The sequence below is a fragment of the Podarcis bocagei genome (genome assembly GCF_964188305.1).
Source record: "Podarcis bocagei genome assembly, chromosome: Z".
NCBI classification, from domain to species: Eukaryota; Metazoa; Chordata; class Lepidosauria; order Squamata; family Lacertidae; genus Podarcis; species Podarcis bocagei.
The window spans coordinates 5,349,325-5,362,533 of NC_138140.1; the positions used below are offsets into that span (position 1 = coordinate 5,349,325).

At 46.0% G+C, this 13,209-nt stretch overlaps 1 long non-coding RNA gene across 1 annotated transcript in view; it reads left to right on the forward strand.

Moving 5' to 3' along the window:
• Positions 1-532: 532 nt before the first annotated feature.
• LOC308579095 overlaps positions 533-13,209 on the forward strand; it is a 30,584-nt gene continuing 17,907 nt past the window's right edge. Inside the window, exons 1-3 of the long non-coding RNA XR_014004277.1 lie at positions 533-817; positions 6,863-7,046; positions 8,540-8,711. This is a non-coding gene — a long non-coding RNA (uncharacterized lncRNA). The remainder of the gene's footprint in view (positions 818-6,862; positions 7,047-8,539; positions 8,712-13,209) is intronic.

Genomic DNA, 13,209 nt, shown 5'->3' on the forward strand with positions numbered 1-13,209 from the left:
TACAACTTCCTGCCAAGACATACAAAGGAAATGACCTTACAAGAGTTTTCTCTAGCAAATTTACAGGAAAGCTCTTGTGAGCCTCAGCCCCTTCATGGACCTGTCTGGCAAAGCACGGGTTGTTGGTTTGGCCACAATAATATCCCACAAATATGGCCTTCAGTATGACCTGGCAAGACTTATCTTCTTTTCCTAAATGCAAAGCTGAACTGGACAGATTCCTCAGTCTCGAGGCAGAACTAGTCTGCTCATTCCAACCTCCCCCCACCATCTGAGGGATCAGGTTGACTGACTTACCCATAGGTGCTAGGGGTGCAGGGCATCCAGGCACCGGGCTCTCAGGGGCGCCACGCTGAGAGTCCAGGACCTGAGAGTTGAGTCCAGAGAATTGCCCACCCGTCGGTCAGAGCACCGGGACGGGCTCTTCTGCTGTGGGCAGCTCTGCGCCGGGAGTTCAGGGGCGACCGAGCCAGCGAGACGCTGAGGTGGCACCTGGGACTGGGCAACCTGGGGGGGGGCCACACCGGGCCGATCTTTGCACCCTGACGCCGCATATGCTTAAGATAGCCCTGTTGACTGAACAGGGTTAATGTTCTACTGCAGGGGAAGGGAACCTCAGGCCTTGGGGCCAATGTAGCCATCAAGGTCTATCTGTCCCTTGGAAATCTTACCCTTCCTCACACTACCTCCCTCACTGACCCTCTTTTGCACCCTGGAGTGTTTTTACCTGGCTGAGAATGTGCCCTTAGACTCCGATTATGCTTCCAGCGCATCTGGAAGGATGTTTGTGTGAAGGGTGTGAGCCTGCCCTGCAAAGGTAAGATTTACATTCCCCACCCCTGCCCTGTCCCCATTCAGTCCCCCTATCAGAACAGTTGTGCACCCAAGCAAAAACACTCATTAAAAGCTGCTCAGATTGTTGCAGCCTTTCAATGGGAAATGCTAAATATTTTACAGAATCCTGCCTGGTCAACTGACAGAGTTCATATGTCAAATTAACTTCTGGGGTGGGATGGGAAAGAGAAAACAACATCAACAATATGACCTATATTTAGATCACCTCAAAGCGATTTGCAGTGAGCAATCCCTCTTCTCAAAATAGCGTGAGGCTCATAGCAAGCCGTTCCCAAACGTCTTCTGAAGAGGAAAGGCTAGTAACTTCATTAGTTCCATTATTTATTATGAATCCCATCCCTCATCCGCCCCAATTCCATTGTAATATCCTACCTGGTGGGAAGTCGCAAGCAAATAAAGAGACAATGCCATCAGGAGGTTTCTCTGCCCACCCACCCCTTCCTCAATTTCTGCCTGCAATCACCCAAACACACAAAATATCTTATTGCATTTGATATTAATAGCAGCATGGTGTTTGGCTATTGAAAATCCATATGGCTGTAATATTTACAGTTATGACAGTGTAATAAGTCACAAAGGCAACCTGCTGTTGGGGACTCTGCAGCCAGTGCTTTGCTTGCAAGCAAAGCTACTGTGGGCTGGGAAAGCAGATCATGGAAAAGGGGAGTTGGAAACAGCTCTGATTTGTGAATTCTTTGTCAATTGACCTGTTTAAAAATGCATGGCCTGCCCCATTCTGAAGACACAGAGCAAGGAGCGTCTTTCAGTTCTCTTGTGCCTGTCCAATCACTAAGCAATACCCAAGTGTATCGTTAGAATACCCCTCAAAAGTGATCACTGTGGGAATGATAGCTGTCAACCTTCCCTTTTTTGTGGGAAATTCCCTTATTCCAGCACCGTTTTCTGCAGCTTCCCGCTGCTTTCCCAGATTGTTAGATATCCCGTAGACTGTCCCCGGGACAGGTGAGGCTGCTGATCCCCTATTTTCAAATCTGAAAGTTGACAGCTATGGTGGGAACCAGTGGAGGTTGACCCATTAAGGCAAACCGAGTACTGCCCTACCAGCATCGCTCTGCCCTCACCTGTCTGCCTTCCTTCCTTACAACCAGCCCAGAGCCCGACTGTCCATGAGGCAGGGTGAGGCAGTCACTTCAGGTGTCAGAAGCCCAAGAGGCAGCACCTCTGCAGCTACCCTGTCTGCCCCACTGCCTCCGCTGCTAGTGGAAAAGCAGCACCATTGGCAGCAGTAGCGTCTGGTGAGATCTCATGAGATTTCGGGGAGATATTGAGAGATCTCATTGGAACCCAATGCTGCCGTTGCTTTGCATGCACCACTACACAACCCATGTAAGGTAGACAGTGGCACTGCAGCAGTGTGGCACGTTCCTGTGTTGCCCCAGGCAGTGAAATGGAATGTGCCACCCTGCAGCTTCCTTCTCAGTTTCAGGGTTGCCTCAGCAGTGAGGAAGAGGATAGTTGCAAAATTTGAATGAGTTGGTTCTGCCTGTTCTTGGGTCTGGTGCCACCTACTGTTGGCCTCCCTGCCTTTTGCTCCACCAGTGTCCCAATGGACACCATCCTCCACTAGATGCAACTGTGTTGTTATCAAAATACCTTTGGTGTGGTGTGTTACCAATTGCAGCAGCACATATGCACCAATGGACTTTGGAGGAGGAAGTTCTTATTCTAAATAGAGCCCCAACTCTTCAGTTCTATGATTCTATTACAGTGGTATCTCGGGTTAAGAACTTAATAAATTCTGGAGGTCTTTTCTTAACCTGAAACTGTTCTTAACCTGAAGCACCACTTTAGCTAATGGGGTCTCCCGCTGCTGCCACGCCGCCAAAGCACGATTTCTGTTCTCATCCTGAAGCAAAGTTCTTAACCCGAGGTACTATTTCTGGGTTAGTGGAGTCTGTAACCTGAATCATATGTAACCTGAAGCATATGTAACCCGAGGTACCACTGTACATTTATTCAGCCTATAATCTGTGTAGTAGTGTATGCAGATAGCTGAGTAGTGTACATGTACAGTTATTGACATGTAAGATTCAATGAGTGTACAGTTGGTGTATACAATAGCTGAGTACATATCAACAAGTGTACACTCTCTCACACAAATGCTTGTACATGTTCAGAGACAGCTTGTACCTGTCTTCAGTGTAACGGTGGTGTATCCAGTGTTAGTCAAAACTCAAAACCCCAAATGTTCCTATGGACCAAAGAAATTTGATGACCCTTATCAGCATGGCTCTTAACAGTTGTTACTTCCCAGCATTTTGGAGCTTGAGTGACATATAGCATGTGGATCAAGGGAAGTAATAATAGTGGTCTATTCTGCACTGGTCTGACCCACCTAGGGTACTGTATTCCCAGTTCTGGGAATCACAGTATGAAAAGGATATTGACAAGTTGAAACCTGTGCAGAGAGTGACAACCAAGAAGATTAAGAGTCTGGAACCCAAGTTTTATGAGAAACCATTGTTGGCAATATTTAGCCTGGAGAAGAGAAGCCTGAGAGGTGCATACCCCCCAACATTTCTCAGATGAAAATAGGTACATTTTTCACTCCTCGGACCAACTGACACTCTTCGACCCCCCCCCCATTTTTTGGTCCCAGCTCCTGCCAACCTAGTAGTTTGAAAGCACATCAAAATGCAAGTAGCTAAGTAGGTACCGCTCCAGCGGAAAGGTAAACGCCGTTTCCGTGCACTGCTCTTGTTCGCCAGAAGCGGCTTAGTCATGCTGGTCACATGACCTGGAAGTTGTCTGCAGACAAATGCCGGCTCCCTCGGCCTATAGAGCGAGATGAGCATGCAACGCCAGAGTCGTCTGCGACTTGACCTAACGGTCAGGGGTACCTTAACCTTTACCTATCACACGGTAAACCTTGCAGCCCTCCTGACTGTGCCCACAGAGACCTGAACAGAACATCTCCAGTGTTTATCACTCACATCCTCCTGCGCTCTGCAAGCAGAGCTACTGGGGCTTATCAACCTGCAAAAGTTTCCCCAGAACACACATGGGTCTTTTCTTGGAGTGGGGAGGGAAGGAGAAGAGAAAGCAAGTTGAAACAGGATTGGTTCCTCCTCTGGGGCGCGGTGGCCTTTTCCGGAGGACAGTTTAATCTTTTTAGAAACAGATGAATATAAGACTCAATAATCCGGTAATGCCAACGGTGGATGAGAAGAGAGGGAGAGAATTTCAATAAGGAAGGAATACAGGAGAAGAGCCCCAACTGCTGCAGTTTCTTCTGCATGTCTCCAGAATTTCACGCTGACAGATTTAGGCCTATGTTCCTTGACCTATATTTCTCAGTGAATGCCCATACTGGGCAACATCTGAAAATTCTCGAAACAAGGACTCTTCACACCTGCAATGGGTGGTGGGATTGTTCCCATAAGCTCTGCCTGCATGTTCAAAAGTTCCCAGCACATCCTGGAAGAAGACTCAAGCATACCTGATAATAATAATAATAATAATAATAATAATAATAATAATAATAATAATTTATTTATACCCCACCCATCTGGCTGAGTTTCCCCAGCCACTCTGGGCAGCTCCCAATCAGTGTTAAAAACAGTACAGTGTTACATATTAAAAACCTCCCTGAACAGGGCTGCCTTAAGATGTCTTCTGAATGTCAGGTAATTATTTATCTCTTTGACATCTGATGGGAGGGCGTTCCACAGGGCGGGCGCCCTGTAGCCTCACTTCTCGCAATGAGGGAACCACCAGAAGGCCCTCGGCGCTGGATCTCAGTGTCCAGGCTGAACGATGGGGGTGGAGACGCTCCTATTATTATTATAATAATATGAGACGCTCCAATAATAATAATAATAATAATAATAATAATAATAATTTTTATTATTTAAATTTTACCCATCTGACTGGGTTGCCCCAGCCACTCTGGGTGGCTTCCAACATATATAAAAACACAATAAAACATTGTTATATAGAGGTTGTATAGTTACTTATCTTAACTCCATACTGTCCAACATTTCTCCAATAAAAAAGGGACAGCGAAATGAGCGTCGCAACCCCAGAGTTGGCCATGACCGGACCTAATGGTCAGGGGTCCCTTTACCTTTACCATACCCTCCAACATTTCTCTGGTGAAAATAGGGATATCCTAAGGGAAAGTGGGACATTCTGGGATCAAATCAGAAACTAGGACGGCTTCTTTAAATCCAGGACTGCCCCTGGAAAATAGGGGCACTTGCAGGGTCTGCTTAAGGGTCAAGTAATGGGAGTAAGTTCATTTTTATTGATCTAGGCATAGAAGATCTGACAATTAATAACCAAATTGTGTAAGTATAAGCAGGTGGGATTGAATTAACATCTATGCGGGAAGTATCATTCAAATTACCCAGGTGTGTAAACCGCCTCATTCTGTTACTCCCCAGCCAAGAACTGAGAGGAAATGTTCCCTCCTTGCTGAGTGAACCCAACCTGTCCAGCATTCGCCAAGGTCTGCCCACTAGGCCTAAAGGACACCCTTTCAATCCCCTGCAGGCTGAAGCCTGTGCAAGGTAACTCAAATGTGCCCCATATCTCATAAGGCCTTGGGGGGCTTGTCACACAGTCAGGACTTCAAAGCACCACATAGCTCTTGCAGATAGTCATGCATGGTGCTTTAAAGCTCCTGAGACTGATAGGTGGTAGAGCTAAAGCTTACTTTTGGCAGGTGTCACCTGAACCATTGAGTTATCACTGGAACCAAACTGTCACACTTCAACTCTACTACCCAACAGCTGATAGATGACACAGCTGAAATATTCCCTTTGCACTGGCAGATGTGTCTCTACCTGTCCCACACATGACACCACAGGTGTCATGGTTTCGGGAAATGGGGAACTTGCTAGTGCAGCTGATTCAAAGGGTATTGGCTGCGAAAAGAGTCTTCATATGGTGACTTCACTTGCTCACCCAATTCATCAGATTGCAGCTTTACCATCCATAGAACCAAAGTCTGCTTTCCCTTGCCAGTGTCTTCTCAGTGCATATAACATCAGGTGTTGGTCAGATGGATGTGTTTTGGGTGAAAACCACCCGTTGGTCCAAATCTGAACCCATGGTGTGTCAATTTTGACTCACAGGTTGTAGATTTCCCATGCCAGTCCTGTAAGAACATGGGTTACTGGTGATTCAATGGACTCTATGGGTAAGAACTGTCCAATGAACTTCAAGTCATGTGCTACCTTGTAAAGAAATCATTGGACACCATTTTGAATCACATGTCGCTGGTGGGTAAAGCCAGAGGAAAAAGCTGGTGGAGCAATGAATGTAAATTTTACCATGATGCCGTAGGCTAGTTTCTACACACATCTACACACTCCTCTCTGTCCTCTATCAAGGAATGGAAGATGCTTTACTGGAGTTCAAGGACACAGCCCAGGCAGGCAAAAGCCATTGGGATGTGAAGCAGGACTAGCAAGAAGTGTGGCTTAAGAAGAGGGTTTCTGGCCTGGGGACAGTCCTAAGGGCCAGTTAGACAGGTCTAGAGGGTCACATTTGGTCCCCAAGCCTGAGCTTCCCTCCTCTGGATGGAGAGCAACAAAATGAATGGATCACTCTGGCAGAGAAAGTTCAGTCACTGCAAAGTAGTGCTATGTGTTAGATGTGTTATGACCTACAACCCCCACATTGGAGCTGGCTGATTTTATTCCAGTAGAGAAATATCAAGTCTGGCAGTTTTCCATCATCCCTACGATTAAGTCCAGCAATCATTTCAAGCATTCTTAAATGTGGTGTGTGTGTGTGTGTGTGTGTGTGTGAACTGTGGCTGATTAACAAAATGCTCTTTGCCCTCAGGTTAATAACAGATTTCTCAGTCCTGCAATGGAGTAATTATTAGTTAAGGAGTTCTCAGCATGAGTTTTTGATACGCTCAAGCCAGCTGGCATCAGTATGAATTAACACTAAGATGTAGCTGCTGTGTGTGTGTGTGTGTGTGTGTGTGTGTGCATCATTTTCAAACCTAACTATGTCTGTTCAACATTCAAAGCACAGATTCCGTGACCCACCCCAGTACAAATTCAGAATTTGAGAAGAAGAAATTATCTACTTGCACCCAAATCCACTTTACTTCTGGTGATGGGGATATTTGGCAGCAGTTTAAAGTTGGAGAACCTACAAACCCCTGAATCTTCAAAGTTTCATTCTGAACAGCCTCACAACTGCTGCCAGAGGTACGTTGCAAGTGTTTGCATTTCATAGATGGATAACAGAGAAACAACTGCTGCACTTTAGTGCCCATAGCATGGCCCAGAGGCTGTAAAGGGATAGCTCCGTTGGTAGAACATGAGACTCGTAATCTCAGAGTCGAGAGTTGGGCAGAAGATTCCTGCATCACAGGAGGTTGGTCTAGATGACCATTGTGGTCCCTTCCAGCTCTCTGATTCTATGATTCTGTTACTATAGCGCTGTGGTTGAGCATCTGTCTTGCATGCATAAGGCAGGTGGCAGGGGCCCAGTCTCCAACATCTCCTGGTAGGGCTGGGAAGGAGCTTAGCCCAAGACCCTGGAGAGCTGCTGTCCATTGTTGTGGACAATACTGAGCAAATGGACCAGTGGTCTGACTCAGTATGATGTAGCATCCTATGTTCCCAAGGCAGCTACATGACTTATTATAACCGCATTTACTTTGTGTTACAACTGTAGGCTTTATTCAGTTAGGGAAGGACTATGGCATCTAGGAGTAGGGCTGTAGGTCAGTGGCAGAGCAACAGCCTTGCATGCAGAAGCTCCGAGGTTCAACCTCTGGGTAGGGCTTGACACTGGAGAGCCACTGCCAGTAAGCATAAACAAGCTAGATAGACCAGTTATAAGGTGGCTTCCTGTGTCCCTGTGGTCCTACCCCCCTCCCTCCTTCCCTCTCTCCCTGGGGCAGCCCATCCTGTTTGGCCATCCAAAGTGGAATGGGAAGATGGGAAGACCTTGCTGTGGAAAAGTGAGGAGAACCTGCAGCTTCAGGTGAGATCTCAGGGAACTCTTGTGAGGTCTTCTAGAGCTCTGTGAGATCATGCCAGAAGCTACTGCTGTCGCTTCTCCTCACTTCTCCAGTGGTGGTGGCAGGGCTGGGTGGGGCACTGATGGAGGTGCCACCCCATGGGTTTCTGCTGCCTGAGGCAGCTGCCTCAGTCTTGTGGGTGGACCGGCCCTGATCCCACCTTCAGATTTTTTATTTTAAAAGTGTTCATTAATCTGAAAAAGGAACTGAGAAACTGAGAAACAAGCAACAAGACTGGCATAACGAGATAGAGGCAGACTGACTTGCTCAAGGCGAGTCATCAAGTTCCCCCCTACCACACTCCCATTCAATATTTTAGTTAATTTTTCTTTTTTTAGCCTCCAAGTGAAGATATTTCTATTCCACCCAGGTTTTTAATTGCTCCTCTGCAAATTGTTTTTAACTGCTGGAGTCTTGGAGCACTCGTAAAGGGTCTTGTGTCCCTTGGCATGGCTTTTATCGTTGCTCTTTTTAGCTTTGTTTAATGTACTGCTGCTTTATTGACTTATTTTTATGTTGCTTTGAATGTACTATTGTGTTTTGCAAATTGTGTGTGTGTGCATGTTTGTGTGTCTTATCACAGAAAAAGCAACATGCACATGAAGAAGAAGGAAAGCCCAGCTAGTGCAAAATGCTGTTTACTTCCTTTTTTTATATTGAATTTGTATACAGATCTCCCTCCTGAAGGAGCCAGATTTTCACCAGTTCTCACCAGTTCACACAGTGGCCAACCAGATGACCCAGTAGGAAACCCAAAGGCAGGACTTGGGCACAACAGCACTCTCCCCACATGTGATTCTCAGCCACTGGTACTCAGCAACTGGTATTGCCTGCATCAATGGAGGTAGAATATAGCCAGTGTGGTTTTTAGCCATTGATAGTCTTGTTCTCCATGAATTTGTCTAATCCTCTTTTGAAGTCATCTGCATTGGGCCATCACAACTTGTGTAGTGCCACTGAAAGCACAACAAAGCACCCCAGTACTTAGTACAGTGGTACCTCGGGTTAAGAACTTAATTTGTTCTAGAGGTCTGTTCTTGACCTGAAACTGTTCTTAACCTGAGGCACCACTTTAGCTAATGGGGCCTCCCGCTGCCGCCGCACCCTCTTGTCTCTGCCCAGATCCCTCAAGGCCCTAGACCTCTCCAAAGCCCCGTGAGCTATCAACCACAGTTTGGAATCCTAAAGCATCTTATCAACCCCACCATTACTCAGACCATTTTCCTAGTTGCTGGTTGAGCTGATCACGAGCAAGAGGCCAGCTCAACTGCTTCTTTCATACTCTTGTTTTTGTCCAAAAAATGAATTCCCCTTGGTTCTAAGGCGCTGGCTAGCTCATGGGGCTCCTGCCACTGTGTGTATGGAAAGAGTGAAAATGTAGCCATAAAGTCCCTCATTATGTTTTACAAGTCTCAAGAGGACAAACAACGCCCCCCCCCCACTCCGCGGCTAAAAGTTATTTTTTTCAAACAGTACCCCAATTCAACTAAGGACATCACAGAATTGTAGAGTTGTAGAGGGTACCCCAGCGGTCATTTAGTCCAACCCCCTGCGAGGCAGGATATGTTTCAAAACAACACCTGAAATCTGAAGCAGAGACTTTTCACCCATTTGGGGGAGGGGGGGAATGCCTTCCATTGTTCCTGGAAAGTACACAAATGAAAGTGATTTGTAAAAATGTTGCATGGGGGGGGGGGAAATACGAGAGAGAGACATTGCACACACTTTTGTAAATTAAGAAAATCTTTAATAAAATAAATAATAATAATAATAATATTATAGTGGGCACCTGTCGTATTTCACTGGAGATGCTGCTCCAAAAAAGAAGGGCCGTTCTGCTGAAAGCCTTGCTCCGAGTTTCTTATCTGGGTGGGCATGTAGCTGTTGATGAAGCTGAGTCCATTCTGTGGGGCTGGTTCAGTGTTTAGGCCTTGTAACATGTGCTTTTAAAACAAAACAAAACAAAACAAAAAGCAACCTAAGAAGAATCTCTCCCTGTAACATTTATCATCATTTCTGCCTCCTGGCTAATGAACACCTAAAGCGATTTTCTATTGCTCGTAATTCATCCAAAATTGTTCTAAATGATAGGAGGAAGCAAATTGACAGGTTAATATCGCCTCTTGCTTTCTAGGGGAGAGGGGAGCTGATTGGGGCTTCAGTGGCTATCTAGGGGTCCTTCAGAATTCAGATAATATCATTGCTGGATTAAATCAACGATCCGAAGGTTGAAAACAAAAGAGGGGGAAGGGGAGGAGGGAAGCAATCAGCAGGCCTCAGTGTAAAATACGTCAGTGCTTCATTGTGAATTGGACATGGCAAAATGGCCTCTTTCTGCTTATGCAGTAAGGGCCCAGTACTGTTAATAGCTGAAGATCAAGCAGATATTTCCTCTCTCACAGCTTCATGTGCTTACTTACTTATCTACTTATCCATTATGAGACACTCTGAGCACAAACTAGATTGGTGGCAAATAGGGAATGGAAAGGAATTTGGTTTGGTTTGTATTTTAATGCAAAACCACTTGATCAGTGCTTCCTGAAACAATATGTGAAACAAGATGCAGCTACCCTTTGAAATCCATACTCCTCTGAATTTCACAGAAGCAGTTCTCCCTCCTAAAAACGTACAAAATGAACATACTAGGGGAAAGTAGTAGATAGGTAGCCGTGTTGGTCTGCCATAGTCAAAATAAAAAAAAAAAACTACTGGAAGGAATTTTTTTATTTATACTAGGGGAAAGTATGTATAAAGATGTGTAAGTTAGTGAAGCTACATACAAAAAATGCTTTATATTAGGGGCATTGGGAAGAACTGCATATAACAAGGTGCATATTTAGGAGAAATGCAAACTAAAAGGCTGAAGAATCTTCATTGGGACTTAAAAAAAACCTGAAACCAAGAATATATATACCCTCGTCTTGTCAGGGCACAGTGGGAGTGTCTCTCACAGAGTTCTCTCTAGAAAATTTATAGGAAAACTGAGCTTCAGCTCCTATCATGTGCCTTTCTAGCAAAACATGAATTGTTGGTTTTGACTGCAGTTTAAATATCCAACACCAAGGTTTCATAGCTGAGTGGGGATTTGAAGCCTGGTCTCCCAAGTTCTAGGGACGCGGGTGGCACTGTGGGTTAAACCACAGAGCCTGGGACTTGCCGATCAGAAGGTCGGCGGTTCGAATCACCGTGACGGGGTGAACTCCCGTTGTTTGGTCCCTGCTCCTGCCAACCTAGCAGTTCGAAAGCACCTCAAAGTGCAAGTAGATAAATAGGTACCGCTGCAGCAGGAAGGTAAATGGCATTTCCATGCGCTGCTCTGGTTCGCCAGAAGCGGCTTTGTCATGCTGGCCACATGACCCGGAAGCTGTACGCCGGCTCCCTCAGCCAATAAAGCGAGATGAGCACCGCAACCCCAGAGTTGGCCACGACTGCACCTAATGGTCAGGGGTCCTTTACCTTTACCTCCCAAGTCCTAGTCCTGCACTTTAACCATTACACCATATTGGCTCTATGCTACACAAGTTGGTCAATGGTTTAAGTGACATGGAATCATAGAATCATAGAATCATAGAATCATAGAGTTGGAAGAGACCACAAGGGCCATCAAGTCCAACCCCCTGCCAAGCAGGAAACACCATCAGAGCACTCCTGACATATGGTTGTCAAGCCTCTGCTTAAAGACCTCCAAAGTAGGAGACTCCACCACACTCCTTGGCAGCAAATTCCACTGTCGAACAGCTCTTACTGTCAGGAAGTTCTTCCTAATGTTTAGGTGGAATCTTCTTTCTTGTAGTTTGGATCCATTGCTCCGTGTCCGCTTCTCTGGAGCAGCAGAAAACAACCTTTCTCCCTCCTCTATGTGACATCCTTTTATATATTTGAACATGGCTATCATATCACCCCTTAACCTCCTCTTCTCCAGGCTAATCATACAGAGTTCATCATATATCCCACTGGTCATGTGATTGCTCCATCTGCTTGAAACTCAGTGCATGTTGACCCTACCGCCATCAATCCTTTTATAGCTCCATCATTTCCATCTGGTTGTAGTCTGAGAGAACAAGATGCTGGACTGGTTGAGTCATTATTTTGACCCAATACGATCTTTTTTTTGTCAGACAACAAACACCGACTGCCATCACTGGCTAAACTGTCACCATGGTTAGAGGAGTGGAATCCACACGGTGAGAAGACAAAGGTCCATGGAGGGATAGCAATCTGTGCTGTCTGGTGTACAAATTTCCACAGGTGCCTTCTGCATACAAACATACTGATCTGCCTCATACTGATTCAGGCCACTGGTCTATCTAGCTTAGTATTGTCTACACTGACTGGCAGTGGCTCTCCAGCTTTGGAGTGGGGGTCTCTCCCAGACCAATCTGTAAATGGATCATGGGAACTTCTGCATGCAAAACAGTTGCTCTGTCACCAAGCCAGAGTCCTTCACAGCCTTTTGAGGTATGGCAAGTGTGCAGATACCACCAGAAAGCATGACAGGCATTGGTGGTAATAGGGTTCAACTTGTTCAGCTGGTTCAGGTGAGGTCACAACCATAAAGAAAATGCACAATTTTCACAGATACCTAGATATGTCCCAAACTCCCATGAAATAACCACTACAAAAGTAATGGAAGGGCCATAGCCTGAGATGTCAACTTGAACGGAAGATTGGGGGGGCGGATGACATTCAGGCTGGAGCCGAGCACAACACTGGAGAGCTGTTGCGAGTCAGTGTAGATAACACAGAGCTAGGTGTACCAGTGGTTTGACTTAGCATAAGGCATCTTCCTTTGCTTCTAAAGGTAAAGGTAAAGGGACCCCTGGCCGTTAGGTCCAGTCACGGACGACTCTGGGGTTGCAGCGCTCATCTCGCTTTTTTGGCCGAGGGAGCCGGCGTACAGCTTCCGGGTCATTTGGCCAGCATGACTAAGCCTCTTCTGGCGAACCAGAGCAGCACATGGAAACACCGTTTACCTTCCTGCCAGAGAGGTACCTATTTATCTACTTGCACTTTGACATGCTTTTGAACTGCTAGGTTGGCAGGAGCAGGGACCGAACAACGGGAGCTCACCCCGTTGTGGGGATTCGAACCAACAATCAAATAAAGAAAAGCAGTCAAAATCAGTATTTGGAAAACCAACCATAAAATTCAGCAAAACAGATGATAAAACCTATAGCCAGCTTGCAGATACCAGGTTGAGACAAAATTTAAAAGGTATTCATCTGCTGCTAAGTGACATCAGAGTCGGTGCTGCCCTCTGGAACAGCACCCCACTATGACTAAAAAGACTAAAAAGACCACCTCTGAAGTGAACACCTGCCTAACTGCAGGTGGGGAGAGGC